Consider the following 24,485-nt stretch of genomic DNA (forward strand, 5'->3'; position numbering starts at 1 on the left):
CCAAATGTTCCTCATTAACCAAGGAATTCCTTATATTTCTTTATAATGAGAGTAAATAGAGATTTCTTATAAAAAGTTCTCAAAAAAAAGTCATGTATTTTATCTCTATATGCAATAGGCAAGTACAAAGAAAAAGGAACTGTCGTATTCACATAGCTGAGAGCAGAGAAACCTTTAAATTAAGATTGAAAAATCTTTGAAAAAGGGATTTATAATTTCACAATTTGATCCTGACATAAATTTCCAGCACAAGCAAAAAATCACCACCAACACCACAATAACTACAACAACAACAAATTCCACATTTTTCATTCTACAAATCACGACATTAATATCTGGAAATTTGTATATAATGCCTATTTATTAATTTTTATTACAAAGATTTCAAATGAATGGTTGAAGTATAAAAATAATGCAATAGGGCCAGAAGTTTGACCTAGTGGTAGAGTGCTTGCCAAGCTTGCACCAGGTTCAATTCCTCGTTACCACATACATAGAAAATACTGGAAGTGTCAACAAATGGTGCTGGCAGAACTGGTTAAGCACCTGCAGAAAACTAAAGTTGGATCCTTCTATGTCATCTTGTACCAGGATTAACTCCAAATGGATCAAAGACCTGGAGGTAAAAGCAGTTACACTGAAAACTTTACAAGAAGGAATAGGAGATACATTAGGACTTCTTGGCATAGGTCAAAACTTCCTTAATAAGGACCCAGAAACACAACAAATCAGAGAAAATCTGGATAAGTGGGACTGCATTAGACTGCAGAGCTTCTGTATGGCAAAGGACATGGCTAGCACAGTAACTAGAAAGCCTCCAGAGTGGGAGAAGATCTTCACTAACCATATAACAGACAAAGGCCTCATATCTAAAATATATCAACAGCTCAAAAAATTGAATCACTCCAAAACTAATCTCCAAAGAAACAACCATCCCACTAAAAGACGGGCCAAAGATCAGGAGGGATCACTACTACACTGTTGGTGGGAGTGCAAACTTGTTCAACCACTCTGGAAAGCAGTATGGCAGTGCCTCAAAAGGCTAAACATAGAGCTTCCCTATAACCTAGCAAAATTCCACTACTTGGCATTTACCCAACCATCTAGAAACTAGGGCATACTAAATCCACTAGCACAACAATGTTCATTGCAGCATTATTCACCATAGCAAAGATATGGAACCAACCCAGATGTCCCTCAGTTGATGAATGGATCAACAAGATGTGGTATTTGTACAAAATGGAATTCTATGCTGCTGTTAGAAAAAACGACATCGCCCCATTTGTTAGGAAATGGAAAGACTTAGAAAAAATCATATTAAGTGACGTAAGCCAGACTCAAAGGAACTTAGGCTCAATGGTTTCCCTCATTTATCATAATCAGTAGAAACCTTGGGCTCTCCTAGCAGAGATTTGCAATAGAGCAAAACCTTGATACAAAAGGCCATATAGTATGAAGCTAATTGAAAGGACCTCTAGGATATAGAAACAAAAGCCATATAATGAATGATTGTTGTACTTAATGTACTATGTTATCTCTCATCTCTTTTGCTGTCCCTTGGTTATCTCATATTGTTACAGTATTTCACCTTTTTATCTGATATATTGGATATATGCGTATTTGGTTATTTGAAATTGGATAGGGAACGGGGGAAAACAAGATGAGGGGTGGGGGTGGGGGGGGAGGGAAATGGGGACCAAGACATGTGAAAGGGTATCAATGTATGTGAATTAATGCACAGATGGGCCAAAGACTTAGAGTCTTCTCTGAAGAAGAAATAAGAATGTTCTATAGACACATGAAGAAATGCTCAACACCTCTGGCCATAAAAGAAATGTAAATCAAAACAACTCTAAGATTCCACCTCGCTCCAGTTAGAATGGCCATGATCAAGAAATCTAATAACAACAGATGCTGGAGGGGATGTGGCCAACAGGGATCACTACTACACTGTTGGTGGGAGTGCAAACTCATTCAACCACTATGGAAAGCAATATGGCAATTCTGCAAAAGACTAAACATAGAGCTCCCCTATGTCCCAGCAATTCCACCACTTAGCATTTACCCAATCACCCAGAAACAAGGACATACTAAATCCACTAACACAACGATGTTCATTGCAGCACTATTTACCATAGCAAAGATGTGGAACCAACCCAGATGTCCCTCAGTTGATGAGTGGATCAACAAGATGTGGTATTTGTTCACAATGGAATTCTATGCTGCTGTTAGAAAAAACGGCATCGCCCCATTTGTTAGGAAATGGAAAGACTTAGAAAAAAATCATATTAAGTGAAGTAAGCCAGACTCAAAGGAACACAGGCTCAATGGTTTCCTTCAATTGTCATAATCAGTAGAAACATTGGGCTCTCGATTTACAATAGAACAAAACCTAGATACATAGGCCATATAGTATGACGCTAAATGAAAGGACCTCCAGGATATAGAAACAAAAGCCATATAAGGAGTGATTGTTGTCCTTAATGTACTATGTTATCTCTCATCTCTTTTGCTGCCCCTTGGTTATCTCATATTGTTTCAGTATTTCATCTTGTTATTTAATATATTGGATATATGCGAATTTGGTTATTTGAAAATGGATAGGGAAGGGAGGAGAACAAAATGAAGGGGCCAGGGGTGGGGGGAGGGAATGGGGACCAAGACATGAGAAAGGCTATCAATGTTTGTGAAGTAATGCACCTTCTATCTGGTGAATATAATGTAACCCTTCTATTTATTACAATAAAAAATATATGAAGGGCCGGGAGTTTGGCCTAGTGGTTAAAGTGCTTGCCTAGCATGCATGAAGACCCGGGTTCGATTCCTCGGTACCACATACATAGACAAAAGCCGAAAGTGGTGCTGAGGCTCAAGTCGTAGAGTGCTAGCCTTGAGAAAATCCAAGGACAGTGCTCAAGCCCTGAGCCCAAGCCCAGGACTGGCAAAAAAAAAAAAATATATATATATATATATATATATATATATGAAAAAAAATTTTTTTAAAGTGTCATAGTAAATTTTTCTAAACCTACAGAATTGACATTACTAGGATATAAAAACTATTCACTTTGGACCATAATAATATGTCACTAGAGGTTTATCACTTGTAACAAACATACCTCTCTGCTAGTACCTATTACCAATTAGAGGGACCATATACATATATATGCATATATATATATGCATATATTTGTGAAGATCTCTTACTTTCCAATGTTTCTATAAAGCTAATATACACTAGAAAATTTAAGCCTATTTTAAAAATTAAGACCCGAACTCTAATCTTTTTCTACCACTCTATTACCATGAAGTAAAGAACAGCCATGGCCATTAGCCCTAACCTTAAATGCAATTTTTGTGTACAAACCTATTGTTCCTATTAATACCTGCTCTTCCCTTCCAGCCTACTCAAGCTCTAGTGCCATAGGTAAATTAAGTCCAAACACAGAGAAGTTAGGTATATTTGTAATCCTTAGTAGATGGAAAATCTGTAGGTCAGAGTAAAAAGGAATCCCAAATAGCTCAGAATTTGTTTATTGAAAAAATTGTATGAAAGAAAATTATCCTAAAATACAAAATGTGATATTGCATTTTCCTTCTATAAGAGGGATTTTGTGGGTTGGTCTATAGGTGTGTCGGGCATGAGTGAGATCCTGGGTTTAAGCTTCAAAATGGCTTTGCTGCACACAATCCCAAAGCCAGAACTTGATATGTGTTTACAGTGTGTCCTCCAGCTACAAAGCAAAATGATTTTTCAAAAGGTGACCATTAAAAACGCTACATTTTTCAAAAGAAAAATCTATCAGTGTGTGTGACAAAGGGCCATTACAAACACCTACTTCAGAAAAAAAAATTTTTGGAGAAAATTGCAAAGATTAATTTTTTTATGATTTATTACATGGAAGTAAGTGGTTCACTTATCTTCTGGGTATTCTAAACATAGTAAGTCAAAATCATGCTGTAATCTCATAAACTAAGCAGAAGTTTGGTGAGAGTTTGAAAGTTACCTAGGAATGACTGGTTAGAGAAATAGGTGCTCCCAGGGCTGGGAATTTGGCCTAGTGGTAGAGTGGTTGCCTAGCATGCACGAAGACTTGGGTTTGATTCCTCGGTACCACATATGTAGAAAAAGCTGGAACTGGTGATGTGGCTCAAGTGGTAGGGCTCTCTCCTTGAGAAAGCCTAAGGAGAGTGCCCAGGCCCAGAGTTCAAGCCCCACAACCAGCAAAAAAAAAAAAAAAAAAACAGAAAGAAAGAAATAGGTCCTCCCTCACTTGCTTGCTTTGGTCACCAGTGAGGTCATCAGGGAACCCACACATCTGAATCATTTAGAAGAAATATAACAGGCCTATAAAGGGCAGGCTTAAGAATGAATTCAGCAAGAACCAGCACCACCATTACCTAACCCTTTTTATCTGCAATTTCAGAGGTGGCACAAAGGCCCAAACTCAGTCAACAGTTAATTTTGATGAACACCGCTTAGATACCAAAGCACTACAAAGCACCAAGTTAAACTTGGTCAGAGACACTGAAAAGAAATGGGGGAAGATGTAGCCCCAAAAATCACAAAGCTGGAAACACATAAGAAGAATAAGTCTAGAGACCAATGTACAACATGAAGATGATAGTTAATAATAATAACATACCATATTGGGAATTTTTGCTAAATGAGTAGATTTCAATACCTTTGTAGCCTATGTAGCCACTCTTTTTTAGCATCCTTGCATCTTGTTTGTCCATTGTTTCAATATTCTTTAAGGCTTTGCCTTTTGTCTTTTTTATGTAATGCAACTAATACTTTTACATTTCCCTATAACTTCATGTACTCTCCACACGTTAAGAACTCAGAAAATGATCTGCAACATTGATCACATGTCCAAACTGGAGCACACTGTATCCACCCTGTATCAGCATGCTCTTCTCTTTTTCCTTTCACTACCCAGGAATCTGGAAACATTACAATCTCCTGGATCTCACATAATAAAGACAGTAAGGTTTTCTTCCTAAATGTCTCTTTTATATCCCTCACACTTCCATCTATGTCCAAGCTTTCAATCCATCTTCCCTATGTCCCCAATGACCTCCTGTCTTGCCAAATCTCTTCGCCTACCTCGCTTGAACCCTTTTCTACTCAGACCTTCGTCTCTTGATGATGTTAGGCCACTCAATTCCTCAGTGACTCCACAGTACATACAGGATAGGAAGTACACCCTCACTTACCTATAGAGTTTCATCTGCTACGACTCACCCTTTCCTTCACTTGCTAATAAAATTGACCTGGATAGAACTCACAGGGCATGCTGTGTTCTAAGGCCACAAAACTACTCATGCTTTTAGCTCTGCTCGGAAATGTTCTCTGCTGCTGGCCAAGCCACCGAACCTCCTCAACATTCAAGTCTCAATTGAAACATATTCAAGTCCTTGCTTGGCATTGCTAACACAGATACAGAGTTCTAAGCTTCCTTTACTCACCTCCAGGATAGTATATAACACATATCTGAACTGTATACAGGCATTCATAATGCTGCTGTACTGTAAGCTCTTTGTTAGGAGACAATCACATAATCTTTAAATCCTCAACACTGGGGCTGGGAGTTTGGCCTAGTGGTAGAGTGCTTGTCTAGCATGCACGAAGATCCAGTTCGATTCCTCGGTACCACATATACATAGAAAAAGCCTGAAATGGTGCTATGGCTCAAGTGATAGAGCTCTAGCCTTGAGAAAGGCCAAGGACAGTGCTCAGGCCCTGAGTTCAAGGCCCAAGACTGGCAAAAAAAAATCCTTGACATTATGTCAATGCTGGAGCATATAATTTTTTTTTAAGAGGGAGGACAGTTAATGAATAAACTGTGGGCCAACAAAATGGCAGGCAAATCAAGAAAATATCATAAAATGGGAAAAAAGACCCTAAGTCTTAAGATCTTGTAAAAATTAAGTAGATATCATAGAAGAGGAAAATGACCTTAAGTGGTGCCCATAAACATTTTTAATATAGTTTTGTTTTACACAACCAAAAATAGTTATAATTAGACTACGCAGGATATAAGGAGCTAAAGGTTCCATTGGAACAGTTGACAGAGAAGATTGGTCTGGACATATTGGTGGATCACGACTATAATCCTAGATACTGAAGAGGCCGAGACCTAAGAATCACAGTTCAAAAGCAGCTCAAGAAAATAAATCTGAGACTCTAATCTCAAATTAACCAGCAAAATGCAGAAAGCGGAACTGTGGCTTAAGTAGTAGATCAAGAGTCTTGAGCAAAAAAAGCTAAGCAAGAGTGCAAGGCCCTGAGTTCAAGCCTCATTACTGGTACAGGAAGGAAGAAAGGAAGGGAGGGAGGGAGGGAGGGAGGTACGAGGGAGGGAGGGAAAAGAGAAATTCACTGAGCTACATCCATGGACTGGACAGACAACTAGACAGGTGACTGTCAGTTCACCACTTGTCATTTTGTCATTATTTTGCACATCCCATTCCCAGCCACCACCACTACCAAACCCCAGAACCAACTGCTAATTGCTTTCCACTAGATCCACAAAGCTGGACTAGCCAATTAGTGTATGACACTAAGAGACTAGAGGTATGAGGTTCAGAGCCTAGAGGAAAAATGAAACTAGTATTTACTAAAGACTCATTCTGTGGCAGATACTTCACTTCATCACAATCACTGAATCCCACAGTAACTAGGAGTGATGTTCCCATCTTACACACGGTGAATTGATGCCCAAGGTCACAGTTAAGCAATGACAGAGATCACCCATAAACCCAGTTTTTCTATGCCTCTCACCTATTCAAAATGGATGAGATGTAGTCTAAACATGCTAAGCTAGAACTCAGACACATTTTTTTTCTCTGAAACTATTATACATCTCATTTACAATATACCCCATCACTGAGAAAATAGGCACCATGATGAGTTTAAATATCTTTGGTGCTCTGACTTAGAAGCTAAATGGTATGTGTTATTTTATTCCTATAAGTTCACCATTAATACTACAAAAAAGACTGAATTTTTAGAATATAAGTTTGTTATTTGAGGTATTTCTTTAAAGAATACTTTTCTTTCTACAAAAGCTCAATATAAAAAACACCCAAGACAGAAACTATTTCCCCCTTGTTAACTGGTAAAAGAAACAATGACACTAGACGACACCTGTGGGAAATGTGCTTATCTGACCAGGTGTTCATTTTCAGTGTGCTGTCATTTGAATAAAACATCATGCTAAGCCCTACAGACCAGAGCTTATAATAGAAATGCCACAAACTACAGCAGCACAGCTGATAAGCCTATAATCTACTGACACAACGTACTCCTTAGCAAAGTGAAACCAGATGTCTAGTGTGAAATCAGATGTCTGTGGACTTGTCTTTCTCAGCTTCCAGAGTAGTATGAGATACACTAAATACACAGCTTAGCTGTATATTAAACCCACAACTTGGCAAAATCATGACAGTTTGGACATGCGGCATCAGCATTTTTATTGTAATGCTTATAAACCGAAGACATTTCTGAAATAGAAATTCCAACTTCAAGCACTCAGTTAAATACAGTACTATGTCTTTCTCACAGGGAACAATGTCAGAGCTTAACACATTATAAAGACATCTCCCTTCATTTTTCAACCTGACATTTTTTTAGGCAAGACTGTGGAATGATCTGATAGGAGTAAATCAAGCCACATGCGGTGTCAGTCCTTTCCCCAGAAATTTTAGGATCAAATACAGCAGGCATCTCACCTATGGGAAAATAGTTACTAGATTGCTTTCCACTATCCAAAGGAAGATCACAACAATGGGCCGATAAATAAGGAAGGAAAGGAACATTCTAGGCACTTTTTTTTTAGTATTCTTTTATATACACTCATTGTTCTGTTTAGACAGATGATAAATCAAAGAACAAATAAATGGTAATAAATCCTAAGTGACCAATAAATAAGGACCAGTATTCAAGCCCATATGTGGGTGACTACAGAGAATGGGAATAGTGGTAGAGATCCTTAGCTTTCGCACACCCAAACACCATAACCACAAGAAAAGAAAAGAAAAAAAATAAGGAAAGGGAAGAAAGAAGGAGGGAGAGAAAAGACAGAATGAGTAGGCACCAGTGACCTATAATCCCAACTCTCAAGAGGCTGAGATTTGAGAATCACAGTTCAAGGCCAGCCTATACAAGACAAGTCCATGAAACTTTTATCTGTAATTAGCCACCAAAAAGCCAGAAGTGAAGCTGTGGCTCAAAAGAAGGAGTAATCATCTTCAACAAAAAAAGCTCCGGGACAGTGTGAAGGCCCTGAGTACAAGCCCTAGGACAGGCACCAAAAAAAAAAAAAAAAAATAGAGACTATGAAAGTTATACTGCATCTTGTTGTTGTTGTTGTGTATAAATTTTTCATTATTTATTTTGTGGTAGTACTGGTAATTGAACTTCAGGCCTTAGCTTTTATATACACATATATATGAAATATATACACTTATATATATGTTATAATGTTTCATGCACACACATATATATAGCTGAGCTGTATATATAACATATAGTTGTACATATATCCTTACCATATTTCATATATATACATATATATCACACGTATACATATGTTAAGTATAGGACCAAAAGTTGAGAAACTAAATACCAAATTATTAACAGTGGTCAGCTAAGAATGGGATCATAGGAGACTCATGTTCTAATGACCTCTCATATTCCTTTGAGAATAATTTTGTTTTGACTTTAGGTAACTCCTGATATCTGAAAAAAAAAAAAAAAGGAACTTTTCAAGGTACATGTTATACCTGTTGAGTCACACCTCTGCCCCCAAAAAAGAGCTCTTTTCACGGAAAAAAAATGTTAAATGTGTACAGACCCAAAAAAGTTAAGAGTATATATCGGTGTATTCATTCTCCTATGTGTACCTTCCTCACTCATCTATGTTTTCTGTGTGTGTGTGAATATAGGAACTTAAAACTCAGCCAAATCCTTTAGCTTTTGTTTAGCTCAAGGCAGGTGCTCTACCACCTAAAGACACAATTCCTCTTCTAGCTTTTTGCTGGTTAATTGAAGAGTGTCTCAGATTTTAATGCCCAGTCTGCCTCCAAACTATGATCCTGAAGTTGTTAAGATTACAAGTGTGAGTCACCAGGGCCCAGGTATATTAGCCCTTCTTATAATTCAAAATGTACCTTCATCCAACTGTTGAACAAAATATTTATTATATTGAAAATGATTGTAACACTGTATATTTTGTGAATCATGACTCTTCACCCTTTGTAGAAAGAAACTCATGCAACACTTTATATGAGTGGTAATATAGGAAAATATAATTGAACATAATTATTCAGGAAGTCCACAGAAAACTGATGAAAGAACCATTCCAAAATGGTCATCTCCAGCAGCATTCTTCCCTCCTTTCATCAGTGTTCAGCCCATGGTAAGTCATATCTATCCAATCATGAACCTATCACCAACAAAAACTAGTTCCTAACTTCCCATAATGAAAATTATGTGATGACTGGGAGCATAGCCTAGTGATTGAGTGCTGGCCTAGCATGCATGAAGCCCTGGGTTCAATTTCTTGGTTCCACATGCACAGGAAAGGCCAGAAGCACTGCTGTAGGGCAAGGAGTAGAGATCTAGCCTCCATAAAACACAAGGACCGTGCCCAGGCCCCAAGTTCAAGCCCCAGGACTGGGATAAAAAAAAAAAAAAAATTACGTGGACACCTACCACTTAAGACAGAGGGTGGCCAATGGCAAACTGATCATAGAAGAAAATTCCAGTTTTCCTGTATAAGTATCCAAAGAATATACTTTACTCTTTTCTGTAGTTCATCTGGATTTTAACTGAAACATTTATATGTGACAAACATGACTTCAAGGGGTCCAGACTGTTTCATTTTACCATAGGAAACAGAGAAGCAACCTATTGGAGAAATGGTGCAAATGTTCCAAAGGACCAAAGAAGGACACCACACTGAAAATCTCAGGAGATTTCCCAGAACTGCAAAAGGTGCTGTTTGGCAACTTTTCAAAAATGCAGACTGCTCGTTTGAGGGGGCATCGCAGAGAAAGTCAAGAGAAAAAAAAAAAGGCCAAACCTGATAATTTCTTAATAAATTCCTTCTATAACTGCAAGAAGATTCCCCCCCCCCCATTGTACTTTCATGCTTGGGAAAGGGCGGGCCTTGGGGGCGGGGGGTCTTAAACTAATTATTTTTTCTAGTATCCTCTTTTAAAACAAAGATCTCTGGAGAGAATCCTGTTAAAGAGTAGGGTCTCGATTCTTTAATATTCTATTGGCTTTGAGGATTTGAAAGTGAGCTAATATCTTCCATACAGGCCCTGTGACAGTCAAGTGTGAAACCAATGTTCCATATTAAGAGACGTGAGGGTAAATGAACTTTGTGTCAGGTTAAGTGACTAAAAAAGATTTGTGCTCCAAGCCATCAAACTTTCAAGCAACTCTACTCTGGACACGTGGAGGGGAGGGAGGGCGGGAGGTGGGGGTGCAGGTCGGTCTTAGGGCCTGGGACTTCTGATCCCAGAATTTGGACCCAAGTTCACCAGGGCAGTTCCGGTGTCTCCCCTCAGTCTCTAGGGAGGAAATCTTGGCTCCTTCCACCCGTGAGGGCTCCTTACTTACCCTTTCTCCCGCTCTTCCTCGGTGAGAAGGGGTAAGGGGATATTGGGTACCCTCTCCCAATGTGGCAAACACCCTAAAACGACAGAGACAAGACGTGTCCTTTAAACTCCTGCTGGGAAGCGGTGGGGGGGGGGAATAGGGGAGTCCCCACCACCTGCCGGGCACTTCCAGCCCGCCGCGTCCCGCAGCGCCCTCGCTCGGCCAGGGCCGGGACCCGGGCCCCACGGCGGAGGAGACCCCCCCGGCCGGGAGGAGCAAGGGGCTGAGGGACCGGGTGTGGAGGCGCGGGCTTCCGGGCCCGGTCATCCAGGACCGAGAGGGAGAGGTGGAGGAGGTGGAGGACGAAAGGGAGGAAGAGGAGGCGGGGACGGGGAGAGACACGGACACCGGCCTCAGATAAACACGCGCACCAACACATGCTCGCAGGCGCCACGGCGCCCGCCGGCCCTCCCTGTCCCAGGCAACGTCCACCCCGGCCGGGGAAATCCTCCCTAGAGAAGGAACCCGCCCCCAGGTCCCCAAGACAACCGAAAGCCGGCTGCTTCGGAGATAGCTGCCCGCACCCCCCAACCCCACAGCCCCCCACCCGCCGGCCGGCGCCCGCCCCGGCTCCGCACCCGCAGCGCCGCGCAGCCCAGGGGAAGTCCTCCCCACACGCCCCACCCACCCCCACAAGTCCCGCCCACCGCCACGCCTACCCTCCCTGAGAGCGTCCCGCCCACCGCCACGCCTACCCTCCTTGCGAGCGTCCCGCCCACCACCTGCCCAAGCCCCGCCCCGGCCCGGCCCTCCAGCGAGCTCGGAGCAGCGAGTGGCCCAAACAAGCTGAAAGCCCGCCTACCAAGCGCCACCGGGGGTTGGACCCAAAACCTGGCTTGGATCTTCCAGGAATCAGAAATAGCACTGGTGCAACAAGCACTACCTTAAGAACCTCTAAGCTCTATAAATCTTAGACTCTCCCAGAAGAGGTTTACAATAGGGCAAAACCTTAGATACATAAGGCCATATAGCATGAGGCTAAATGAAAGGACCTCCAAGATAGAGAAACAAGAGCCAGATAATGTGTGACTGTTGTTCTTAATGTACTGTTATTTCTCATCTCTTTTGTTGTCCCTTGGTTATCTCATATTGTTACAATGTCTTACCTTGTTATCTGATATATTGTATATATGTGTACTTGTTTATTTCAAATAGGATAGGGAAGGGGGAAACAAGATGAGGGGAGAAGGTGGGGGAGGGAAATGGGGACAAAAACATGAGAAGGGGTAGCAATGATTGTTAAGTAATGCACCTATCTGGCAAATATAATGTAACCCTTATATTAATTACAATAAAAAAGAATATTAATATTCATTAAGAAAGGAATGTTCATGAAATAGATATGCGGGGTGTCTCTGGGAAGAATATTCTAGAAATAAGTGAGTGTAGTATTTTCCTGGGAGAAAACCAAAAGACTTTTGCATTTGAAATTTTATACTTTTATTATATAATCAAAATAGTACATCAAAATTGCCACCACAATCTTTGTATGATCTACAGTGATCCTTTGAGATGAATTCTATCCCTCTTTTACAGAAGGAAAAGTGAGGTTCACAGAATTTATGTTACTCATCCCAGGTGATTGTATTCAGGTGAAGAAGCCAGAATCACAATGAAGGTCTACATCCCACAAGAACTAAACACATTAGTTCATGCTGACCTTGAACTCATGATCTTCCTCTTTCCACCTCCCAAATGCTGTGCTTAGAGGCATAGAAGCATGTACTACCATACCCTACCTGATCCTCTTTGTGTTGTTGTTTTATTTTTGGTAATAGTACTTGGACTTGTACTCAGGGCTTCAGTCTCTCATCTGGCTTTTTCACTCAAGTATGCCACTCTACCATTTGAACCATCCCTTTCATTTCTGGTCTTCTGCTGGCTAAGTGACAATAAGAATCTCACAGACTCCTTTTCTTTTCTTTTCTTTTGCCATTCCTGTAGCTTGAACTCAGGGCTGGAACACCGTCCTTAGGCTTTTTCCTTAAGGCTACTGCTCTGCCACTTGAGCCACAGCACCACTTCCAGCTTTTCTATGATACCAAGGAATCGAACCTGGGTCTTTGAGCATGCTAGGTAAGCACTCTACCACTAGGCCAAACTCAGGGCCCCTTTCACAGATTTTTCTGATCCCTATGGCAAAGATAATGATTAATTCATCATTTGCTGTTTTCCCATTCTTTAGACTGAATGTTCTTTCCCTTTTCTTAATTACCTTCATCAAAAGGCTTCCTGAATATTGCAGCAACCCAAATGCCCTTCAGTAGATGATTGGATCAAGATGTAGTATTTATACACAATGGAATTTAATGCTGTTATCAGAAAGAATGACATCGCCCCATTTGTAAGGAAATGGAAAGACTTGGAAAAAGACATATTAAGTGAAGTAAGCCAGACCCAAAGGAACATAGGCTCAATGGGTTCCCTCATTTGTAATAATTAGTACACACCTAGGACTCTCCTAGCAGAGGATTACAATAGAGCAAAACCTAGATACATAAGGTCATATAGGATGAGGCTAAATGAAAGGATCTCCGGGATATGGAAACAAGAGCTTTATCTTGTGTGATTGTTGTTCTTAATGTACTATGCTATTTCTCTTTTCTTTGGCTGCCCTTTTGTTAATCTCATATTGTTATTGTATCTGACTTTGTTACCTGTCGTATTGTATATATGTTTGTTTATTTGAAACAGGAAAGTGAAGGGGGGAAAACAAGATGATTGGGAAGGGAATGGGAAGGGAAATGGGGACAAAAACGTATCAATGTATGAGAAGTAATGCACCTACTATCTGGTGAATATAACTGTAACCCCACTATACATTAAAATTTTTCTAAATAGCTTCCTGAACAATCAAAAAAAAAAGACCCTCTAAACTCACCAAGATACTTCAATCTAGAGATCCACAGAAATCTAAAATCTAAGAAATCGTGTTTTCAGCCCTATCTCCTTGGTTTACAGGTAAGGAAAAGAAGAGGACCCTTTCCCCTCCCCCCCCTGCCACCTACACACACACACACACACACACACACACACACACACACACTCACCAGGGCAGCTTACCTTAACAGCTAGCAGTGACAAGGGGCCCTAAGAGCTCTGTCTTTCCTAGGCAGCTGCTTGTTGGGTATTTTCTCTACTCACTTGCACACAGAATACTATTCAGTTTTGCTGCCTTCTGGCAAATCAGGGGTAATACAGAACTGGTGGTATACTGTACTAGAATCTTAATCTTTTGTCCTGAAATTGCACAAAATCTTAACTAGTTTTTTGTCTTTTATTGTAACCTACAAAAAGTAAACTAGTACATCTAAACAGACATAAAATAATTATTTTCTCCTTTCTTTGCCTTTCCTCAAATTAGACATTTATCATTTCTGGCTTTTCTTCTGAAAAGTATCAAAATACAAATTCATAAATTGTATGTTATAAATTACTCTGCCACTCTGAAATCACTTAGCACTAATACAAATGTTATGTTCTGATACTCAACATTAAAAATCAAATCAATTCTGTTGGTCCAGAGTGTGGCCTAGTGGTAGCGTGCTCGCCTAGCATGCACAACGCCCTGGGTTTGATTCCCCAGAACCATATACACAGAAAAGGCCAGAAGAAGTGCTGTGGCTGAAATGTCAGAGTGCTAGCCTTGAGCAAAAAGTATCCAAGGACAGTGCCCAGGCCATGTGTTCAAACCCCAGGGCTGATCTAAAAAAATAAACTTAAAAAAAAAAAAAGCAAAAGGGCTGGAGGCAAGGCTTGAGTAAGATTTTGAGTGTAATCCTCATTGTTGCCAAAAGGAGAAAAAAATGATATAAAAGATTTTGATTCACTTTTTTAGGAACAGTTACAACTCTCTCTCAATAATGTAGGATTACTTTGGGCCAGCAATCCAAGGAGCTTTCTTTTCCTATCTCATTTTCAAATTAATTGGTTGCTTAGTCTCAAAAATCAGGTCACACCTAGGCATGGAAACACATCATTATAATCCTATAATCCCACCACAAGAGATGCTGAATGAAGCGGATCAAAAGTTCAAAGCCACCCTGAACTACACAACAAGACACTATCTCAAAAAAAGAAAAGGAAAAAATGAGTTCAAGATTCACACCTTCAGGACTGGAAGTGTGGCTCAAGTGGTAGAGCTTCTGCCTAACAAGTGGAAAGCCTACAATTCAAACCCAGTCACCAGCAAGAAAATGTTTTTGAAAAAAAATAAAACAGTGCAGAGAATATTTTTGTATAATAATGAAGATCCACACACCATCTTTGTGTGTGTGTGTGTGTGTGTGTGTGTGTGTGTGTGTGTGTGTATCAAAGCTGTCAGGGAATAAACACAAGTCCCCATACATTGAGCTATAGTGCTAGCCACACTCCAAAAGCTTTCAGTAAAAACCGTTTTTTGTTTATGTGTTTGTTTGTACACCTTTTACTTTATCCACCTTGGTTTTCACAAGTCTGGGAGAAACTAGAACCAAAGAGAAAGATCCTACAGCAAGCTCCACAGACAGGCTCCATTCCCCACTACATGGGTGACCTACCTCTGTCTTTCATAGAGCAGAGGTCGGGCAATGATGCCAGCCCACTATACTTATTTGGTACACTGGGTCAAGGTTCTTCACCTCCAGAAAGGAGGAGGTGGATAACTGATAGGCACCATTTTGTTAGGGCCAGATTGGGAGGAAGTTGTGCTTTCAGCTCTCCACTGAGCTAGGGATTGGAAAAGAAGTAAACAGAGTGCCAGCTCACCCAAGTTCTTACCACCTTATCATAGATGCCAAGTGGGCTAGAAGTCCCAGCAAGCCAGTGGTCCCTACTTACTTATAGGGGCCAGAGTAGTCACACATTCTTTCTGAGACGTATTGATACTGAGTGCAAGTGGAAGACTCATTTACTCTGGGCCAGGCGACAGAGAGTGAAAAAGGAACCAGAATACAGCTGTGATGAGCCCTGTAACTCACTACCTCTTTATATCTTGTTGTGGGTCCTGGCTCAGCTCATTGCTGAACCTCATTGACATTACCCTGGCTGGGAATCACAACAGGACATGTTTCTGCCAGGCAAGAGCTACATCAGCTACTGAGCCAACACCACCCTGTGGGGGAATGAGTGTTGATGCCTGCTTGGACTGAGCGAGATGGAAAATCAGCCTCCTAGCCCGCCCTACTGGAACCTGGAGAGAAAGAGTACAGTTCTTGCATCAGTATTTGGCTGGAACAGCATACGTACTGCCAGGAAGCTATGGGCTGGGGAACTAACTGGCTTGTCTTAAAGCCATTTTTGTATGTTTGTTGGCAGTTCTGATTTGGAGGCTTCTGCAGGGCCCTGGCTGGGATGTATGGGAGACAATAAGGAAATCCAAGGAACTCAGGCATCAGCTCCCTAAGCAATCTATCTCTTTTCAATCTTCACAATCTTCCTAGGATTCTGGGGTGTGTGTGTGTGTGTGTGTGTGTGTGTGTGTGTGTGTGCCCACACATACACAGGAAACCTGGATCTTGAACTTAGGGCCTGAGTCTGTCCCTTATCTTTTTCATTCAAGGCTGGTGCTTACCACTGGAGCCACAAATCCACTTTCTATTTGTTTTGTTTGTTTGTTTGTAAATAATTGCAGATATGAGTCTAACACCGACTTCCTACTTGGGCTGACCTCAAACTGGGATCCTGCTTCAGTTTGTCCTGACCAGAGTTTTGTTTTTTGTTTTTTGGGGGGTTTTTTTGGTCCAGTCCTGGGGCTTGAACTCATGGCTTGGGCACTGACCCTGGGCTTTCTTGAGGCTAGCACTCTACCAGTTGAGTCACAACACCACTTTCAGCTTTTTCTGTGTATGTGGTGCAGAGAAATCCATCGCAGAGCTTCATAAATGCTAAGCAAGCACTCTACCACTAGACCATGCTACCACTAGGCTCACAGAATCTTTTTGTAAATACTTTAACAGAGGAAATGTCAAGAAGGTAAAAACTTTTAGAGTACATGCAAGCATGAATTAGAAACTTACCTAACTTTGAACTATTAAAAGCAGTATGTGGCCATGAATTCGGCCTAGTGGTAGAGTGCTTGCCTAGCATGCTCGAAGACTTAGATTCGATTTCTTGGTACCACATACATAGAAAAAAGCCAGGAGTGGTGCTGAGGCTCAAGTAGTAGAGCTCTGGACTTGAGAAAGCCCAAGGACAGTGCTCAGACCCTGAGTCTAGGCCCAGGATGGGGGGGAAAAAAGCAGTATGTATCAATTTCCAATCTCAGAGCAAGAGTCAATAAAATAAGTATTTTGTTGCTCTTCATTTACACAAAAATAAATTCTAAAAATTTCAAAATAAATTCAGATTTGGGAATTTCTAGATTTTTACTTCAATTCTGGATTTTTAATAGATTAAGAAGCATTATAAAACTGTGAATTCAGTCTGGGAGGTAGCTCAGTGGCAAAGCACTTAACTACCAGGTGCAACATCCTGGGTTTGATCCCTAATACCAAAAAAGAAAAGACAAAAAAAAAAATACAGTTAAAAAAATGTGAATTCTAGCCAGGTATGGATAACTCAATCTTTTAATCTTAGCTACTCAGGAGATTGAGATCTGAGGATCATGGTTCAAAGCCAGCCCAGGCAAGAAAGCACATGAGACTCTTGTCTCTAATAAACTAACAAGCCAGAAGTGGAGCCATGGCAAGATACATAGCAGTAACCTTGAGCAAATGAAGCTCAGAGACAGCACTAGACCCTAAGTTCAAGCCCTAGGGCACCTCCCCCAACATCCCTGTCCCCACCCAAAAATGTATTCTATGGATGATCCCCTTATTAAAAAAGACATTTTTTTTTCTTTTGTAATAATCAAATAGTAACAAGAACAACAAAAATTCTCCAAGTCATATGTCCAAACATTCCAGGTGCACAAATACAAGGAAATCATGGTACATGTTTAAACAACCCGGGAGTGTTTTGCCTATAGAATAAAGGCCTAGGGAAGAACTGACCTTGATGAACTTCAAGGGCTGTTTTGAACAGAAGACATTACATTTATCCTGTGTGACCTAAGAGGAAGGAATTGGGATAAATAAGATCAAGTTACGGGAAGGAACATTTCGATTCATTATACATATTGCCTTTTGTAAAAACCTAGAGAACTTTGAAAACAGAACAGATTGTCTAGAAACAGTGATTTCTTTTCCATGGGAAAACCTGGGCAACTTAACGGGGATATTATTGATGGAACTCCTAAGACTGTGATTCTTGCTGTCTCTATTATCATGTTTTATCCTACTGGAGAAATACACCCCAAGACACATATTAAAACTGAATTCATGGTCTGGGATGTAGCTCAGTGGCAATGTGCTTGCCTAGCAAGTGCAACATCCTGAGTGTGATCCCCAGTACCAAAACAAAACAAAATGAATTCATGGAAGAGAATAATGACTTTCAGAGTATGCTAGATAGGGCCCTTTGTCAATTACAAAGCAACTTGAGCCAACCTAAGCATTACCCTACTACACTCTGCTGATCCTGTGTTGCACAGCAAAGACAGCCATCCTGTCTTAATGTCCTTCCTACAGAAAGATTTTGTGCCCTGTATTACAGCCTCCCTTGGTTGTTTGTTCATTTGCTCATTCATTTATCTACTTATCTAGGCAGGCAATGCAAGAGTTGAACTAAGGACCTTCTGTATACTACACAGCAGTTTATTACTTGAGCCATACTCCCAATTCTTTTTTGCTTTTGGTTTTCATTTTTGTAGGTTTTCTTGCCTGTACTGAGGTCTTGCTTAGCTTTTCCTGCCCAAGGCTGGTGCTCTACTATTTAGGCCACACCTCCACTTCCAGTTTTAGCTGACTAATTGAAAAGAGTCTCTCATATTTGTTTTCTTAATCTGGCTTCAAAGTGAGAGATCCTCAGATCTCAACATTCTGTGTAGCTATGATTACAAGCATAATCAGCAGCTGACGATTTTAAGGTAATTCATTCACAAGTCATTATATACTTAATAGTTCAGTGTTTTTGTTTTTTGCAGTAGTAAGAAGAATAACAACTACACTTCTGAAACAGTCTGTAAGCTATAAAACATCTGTAAGAGAAATGGCAGAGGTGATTAATAATCATGTATGGCCTCTTGAAACAACAGCTGTAAAGTAAATGGAAATTATAACAACGGTCAGAGACAAGAACAGATATATGTTACTCTTCACAGTTAAGAACAGATTAGTAACCCAGCTTCTAAATAAAACAGAACACAGGTATAGTATACTGTCCTGGAATTGTAGACTGTTAAAAGTAACCTTAATGTATTGGTCAGTTAGTGCTGTATAACAAATCACTCTAAAACTACTTCAAGAAATATGCTGTTCCATGGGCCATGGTGGCTCACGCCTGTAATCCCAGCTACTCAGGAGACTGAGATCTGAACATTGTGGTTCAAAGCCAGCCTGGGCACTAAAGAACATGAGACGCTTATCTCCAATTAACCACTAGAAAATGGGAAGTAGGGTTGTGGCTCAAAGGGTAGTACCATTGAGCTAAAGAGCTCAGGGACAATGCCCAGGCCCATGGGTAGGGTGGTAGCCTTGAGCTGAAGAGCTCAGGGACAATGCCCAAGCCCAGAGTTCAAGCCCTATGATCCATCAAAAAAAAAAAAAAAAGAGCCGGGAGTTTGGCCTACGGGTAGGGTGCTCGCCTAGCATGTCTGAAGCGCTGGGTTCGATTCCTCAGTACCACATGCACAGAAAAAGCCAGAAGTGGTGCTGTGGTTCAAGTGACAAAAAGTATCCAAGGACAGTGCCCAGGCCCTGAGTTCAAGCCCCAGGACTGGCCAAAAAAAGGAAAAAAAAAAGAATTTGTTCAAAAATGAAAGGTTTATCTAAAGCAAAATGAGAACTAATTCCATAATTACTGCTGCAATATTAAGACTGTTAAAGGATAATTTTCAAAATGGGTAAATATAAAAATTAATTGAACGTGTATGTTAAAGACTAACTCATTAATAAATAAGGGAAACCGAAAGACATCATAATCTATTCAAAAAAGAATTGAAATAGACATGGAAGCAATCAGATGTACTGAAATTAATGTGCTGATAGATTAAAACACATAGGTAGTATAGTATTAAATTCTAATGTTGGGGATCCTCTTTTCTACAGAAAGGACATCAATTGTATGTCTGTGATAAAATCCATTTACACATCCATAGAGAATTATAATTTGCATTTTATTAAAAGTAAGTTTTCTCTAACTTCCTGAGTTGTAAAATAGGTCAGTCAAGGACAGCCCAAAGTATAAGTCCCAACAGTATTGGAAAACTTTGAAGGACAGACCAGGCAATGTCAGACAAATCTCTCAAAATTCTTGCTGACAAGGTTTCTAGAAAGACATTAAAGAGAAAACTGGGAGACTCTTGCTGATTAGATGAAAACCTTAAATGTCTAATGTATTTGGGTTCTTCCTTTTTTTTTTTTTTTTTTTGTCAGTCATGGGGTTTGAACTCTGGTCCTGGTTGCTGTCCCTGAGCTCTTCAGCTCAAGGCTACTGTCCTTGAGCCACACGGCCACTTTCAGTTTTCTAGTGATTAATTGGAGATAAGAGTCTCACTGACATTTTAGTGCCCAGGCTGGCTTTGAACAATAATCCTCAGATCTCAGCCTCCTGAGTAACTAGAATTACAGGTGTGAACCACTGCACCCAGCTTACTGCTGCTGCTTCTGTTTCTTCTTCTTCTTCTTCTTCTTCTTCTTCTTCTTCTTCTTCTTCTTCTTCTTCTTCTTCTTCCTCTTCTTTTTGCATTATATGAGACAAAGAAAATGGAATAGCAGGGTACGGGTGGCTCACACCTGTAGTTCTAGGTTACTTAGGAGTCTGAGACCTGAGTTAGAACCTAAGGATTGCTGTTTGAAGCTAGACGGCACATAAAAATCCATGGGACTCTTATCCCCACTGAAGGACCAAAAAGCCAGAAGTAGAGCTGTAGCTCAAGTGGTAGAACACTAGCTTTGAGAAAAAGCTCAGGGACAGAACTTAGCCTCTGAGTTCAAGCTCTAGGATAACAACAGAAAACAAGAGGAAAGAAGGAAGGAAGGAAAGAAGGAAGGAAGGAAGGAAGGAAGGAAGGAAGAAAGGAAGGAAGGAAGGAGAAAATTAATATGCATGAGAAGATATATTCGACATTATTAGTTAATTGAAAAATGCAAATCAGAGCCATAATGCGAATCATACCCTCTAGGAAGAATCTTTTTTATGAATAATAATGTTAATGGAGTGGAGAAATTGGAAACATGAATTGCTGGTTGAAAGGTAAAATTATGTAGTCACTATAGAAAACAATATGGTGCTCAAAACAATATAGTTGCTCAAAAAGCTGAATATAGAAGTACCATAAGACTAGCAACTCCATTTCTACATATATACCAAAAAGAATTCAAAGCAGGGCCTCTAACGGTTACCTGTACTTGTATACCAATGTTCCTATTAATATTGTTCACTGATGGGGCTCAGGACTGTAAGGAAAATGGAGGAGAATGGAAAAGGAATAGCTGGAACTCGATTGGCAACCGATGAGGACTGTTTATAGAGGAACAGCGAGGAGTCCTGACCTTCCAGCAGGATTGGAGGTTGTGCTAGGGACTGGACTCAATCCTTCAAGGACATGTTATGATGTGATTATCATAGGCTCATGTATTGAGCATACCCACCCCCCACCCTGCAAGCTGGTGGCACTATTTTGCAAGATTCTGAAAACATTAGAAAGTAGGGCCTAGCTAGGGGAAGTAGTCTACTAGGTCCTTTGAAGGTTATTACTGATTCCCAGCTCGCTCCTCTGTCTCTGCTTCCTGACTTCTATGAAGGTAGCAAACTCTTCTACATGCTCTGGCTGCCATGATGTTCTGCCTCTTGCCAGCCCAGAATCAATACAACCAAAGTCAATCAACTGAAGTCTTTGAAACTATGAGCCAAGATAAAATCTTTTCTGCTTTAAGGTGTTCATGTCAATATTTTGTCATAGTGATAGAAAAAGTAATACAATATCAACATATTTTAAACTGAGCAAGCTTGAAAACAAAAACAGAAATTGTAAATGTACTAGTACCTTCCCTTAACCTTTTCTGGAGATAGTCACAAAACCTAGGAAGAATTTTCAGACCTTCCCTTGAGGCAGGTCCTAAGACCTTCAGGGATACTTTCTTAATGCCTATATGAAAGGAACCAGAGGACATAGAGTGGCCAATGATAATCTAAACAAATAAGTTTTGCTGTTTTCCTTATCAACAGAGAATATCTTCATTGTGCAACCCTGTTTGTCTGTATAGAAATACTTCATCCAATATAGCATAAAAATTCACAGTGCTAACCTACTTTGGGTTGTTTCATTTCCTGATGAAGGGCCTCCTATCACCTAGAACTGATATTTAATTAGATAGATAGATAGATAGATAGATAGATAGATAGATAGATAGATAGATATAAATAGATAGATTTGCTTTTCCATTTTTAATCTGCCATTTATTTTAAGGATCTCAGCTGTGATCCTAGGATGGACGAGTGAAAAACTGTTTCTCTTTCAGTATGTCACTATAATTAAAAGGAAGGTGATTTCAACAATGAGATTCCAGATTCTTGATATCTCAAATCGGGAACTAAACTCTCTCCCTCTCTCCCTCTCTCCCTCTCTCCCTCTCTCCCTCTCTCCCTCTCTCCCTCTCTCTCTCTGTCTCTCTCTGTCTCTCTCTGTCTCTCTCTGTCTCTCTCTCTCTGTCTCTCTCTCTCTCTCTCTCTCTCTCTCTCACACACACACACACACACACACACACACGCAAAAGGTAGCCAAGGAGAGAAAAAGAAGTACTTTAAGGGAAATCTATGTCCGCCAAGGTTAGTGTTAAGCTAGAGTTCAGGAAGCCTTGTCCCAAAAGACCATCAGAGATGGTCACCAGTGTAAAAGCAAGGGAGTCTTTATTGCAAGCTCGAGCTTGGGTCTCCCTCGCACACGGCTGCAACGGGTGATGCTGAGAGGCCCCGAGCCCAGGGGTACAGCACCTTTTATACATTTTTTGCAGGGGGGAGGGCTGAGCACACATCATAGTACCTTGTAACAAATCACTACACACAGTGGGAAAAATCATAACACAACTCTATAGTATGATTGGCACGTTACCAAGCAGGAAAGGATCAGAAACAAATTAGTGGTTAGGTCCGAGGGTTGACGTTCTTTGAACTGGTTGGGTGACACCACTAGGGTGACTCAAGAGGATGCTGCTAAACTTGAGGGCTTCTGGTCTAGATAGTGATGACCAGACTCCAGGAGGGGCTGTTTTGGTATTCCAGAGGTAAGCACCATCTGTGGTTCTGGGAATTGTTTTTCCTAGCAGTAGGGCAGAAGTGGTTCAAGGGTCACAGCACCACATAGGGTCTCAGCAGTAAGGCAGTGAAGCGGGTTACAGAAGCAGAACTAGCAGTTAGTTAGTGACTACAAAATGGTAGTTACAGTTTTTTAGTTTCTCATTAGGTCAAAAGCAAACCTTTGAAAAGTTACATAGTTTCAGCTTTCTAGGGCTCTTAGAATGTGGGAGCAATGCTTAGCAGTGACAGTGGGCTGATCTTTGGGAAATAAGGGGCCTGCAACCATGCAAGGCTGAAGTAGAGCTTTTCCTGAAAAGTCAGACACATATGTTTCCATTGCACAGGTGCCTCCTTTTGCTTAGCCCAGCATCTTTTTACCCTTCAGGAGAAATTATAAGGCAAAATGACTGCAAATTACTGACAAGGAAGTGTGGCTATGGGAGGTACTAGGGAGGAAATAGAAGTACCCAGGTGTTTCCCTAAGTCTGATGAGAGGGGAGATTCATTCTTTCCCCATAGCACACTGCCTCAATCGGAGAAAAACAGGCAAACTCAATGTACATCACCAGATATGAATGAATAAATCTGGTTTATACATGTAAATGATGTCATTATCAAGTCTTTAACGAGAAAAGAATTCTAACACATGGTTGAACCTTCTACCAGGCTGATTGAGCCTTTATAAACATCATACTAAGTAAAACAAACAACACACACACACCCCCAGCAAAAAAAAAAAAAAAAAAAAAAGTTTGATATGTCTTCTATGGATATACTCCCATCCCCCCTTTTTTTGTTTCGCCTGTGTTGGGGCTTGAACTCAGGGCCTGGGCACTGTCCTTGGACCCTTTTTGCTCAAGGCTAGCACTCTGCCACTTTAGCCACAGTACCACTTCTGGCTTTTTCTGTGTATGTGGCACAGGGAAATTGAGCCCAGTGCTTCATGCATGCTAGGTGAGCATGCTAGCACTAGGCCACACTCCCAGTCCAAATTTCTCCACTTTCATGAAATACAATAGTCAAATAGTACCTACAATAGTCAAATTCATAGGAACAGAAGACTGGGGGTTTTGAGGGAAGAAAAATGGGGGGATTTTTATTGAATAAGTATAGCATTGAGGTTTTGTTTGGTTGGTTGGTGAAAAAGTCCTAAAAATGGATAATGGGAGTAACTGGACATCAGTAAATTGTATGTTTACTGACAACACTAAATTGTATGCCCAAATTGGGTGCAGTGGCTCATGCCTGTAATCCTAGCTACTCAAGAGGCTGAGATCTGAGCATCAAGGTACAAAACCAGCCCAGTCACAAAAGGACCTGAAACTCTAATCTCCAATGAACCTCTAAAGATGGGGAAGTAGGGCTTGGCTCAAGGGTAGGGCAGTAGCCTTGAGCTTAAGAGCTCAGGGATAGCGCCCAGGCCTAGTTCAAGCCCCATGACCCACCAAAAAAAAAAAAAATTGTATGCCTACTGGACAACACTAAATTGCATGCC

At 40.7% G+C, this 24,485-nt stretch overlaps 1 protein-coding gene across 6 annotated transcripts in view; it reads right to left on the minus strand.

Moving 5' to 3' along the window:
- Immp2l (inner mitochondrial membrane peptidase subunit 2) overlaps window positions 1–24,485 on the minus strand; it is an 833,574-nt gene that overhangs the window by 775,485 nt on the left and 33,604 nt on the right. The window contains exons 2-3 of one of the 6 annotated variants that reach the window (XM_090333038.1): window positions 17,647–17,703; window positions 10,637–10,709 (exon numbers count right to left, since the gene is read on the minus strand). The exons of 1 other annotated variant lie outside the window; for it this stretch is intronic. The gene's annotated coding sequence lies outside the window, so the exon portion shown is untranslated. Of the gene's footprint in view, window positions 1–8,633; window positions 8,696–10,636; window positions 10,710–11,046; window positions 11,108–11,253; window positions 11,288–17,646; window positions 17,704–24,485 lie in introns of those variants that run through there. 4 more of the 6 variants (XM_090333039.1, XM_090333040.1, XM_090333044.1 and 1 more) reach the window with 4 other exon arrangements.

This window comes from Megascapheus bottae, chromosome 5, assembly GCF_031878675.1.
Source record: "Megascapheus bottae isolate mThoBot1 chromosome 5, mThoBot2.hap1, whole genome shotgun sequence".
NCBI classification, from domain to species: domain Eukaryota; kingdom Metazoa; phylum Chordata; class Mammalia; order Rodentia; family Geomyidae; genus Megascapheus; species Megascapheus bottae.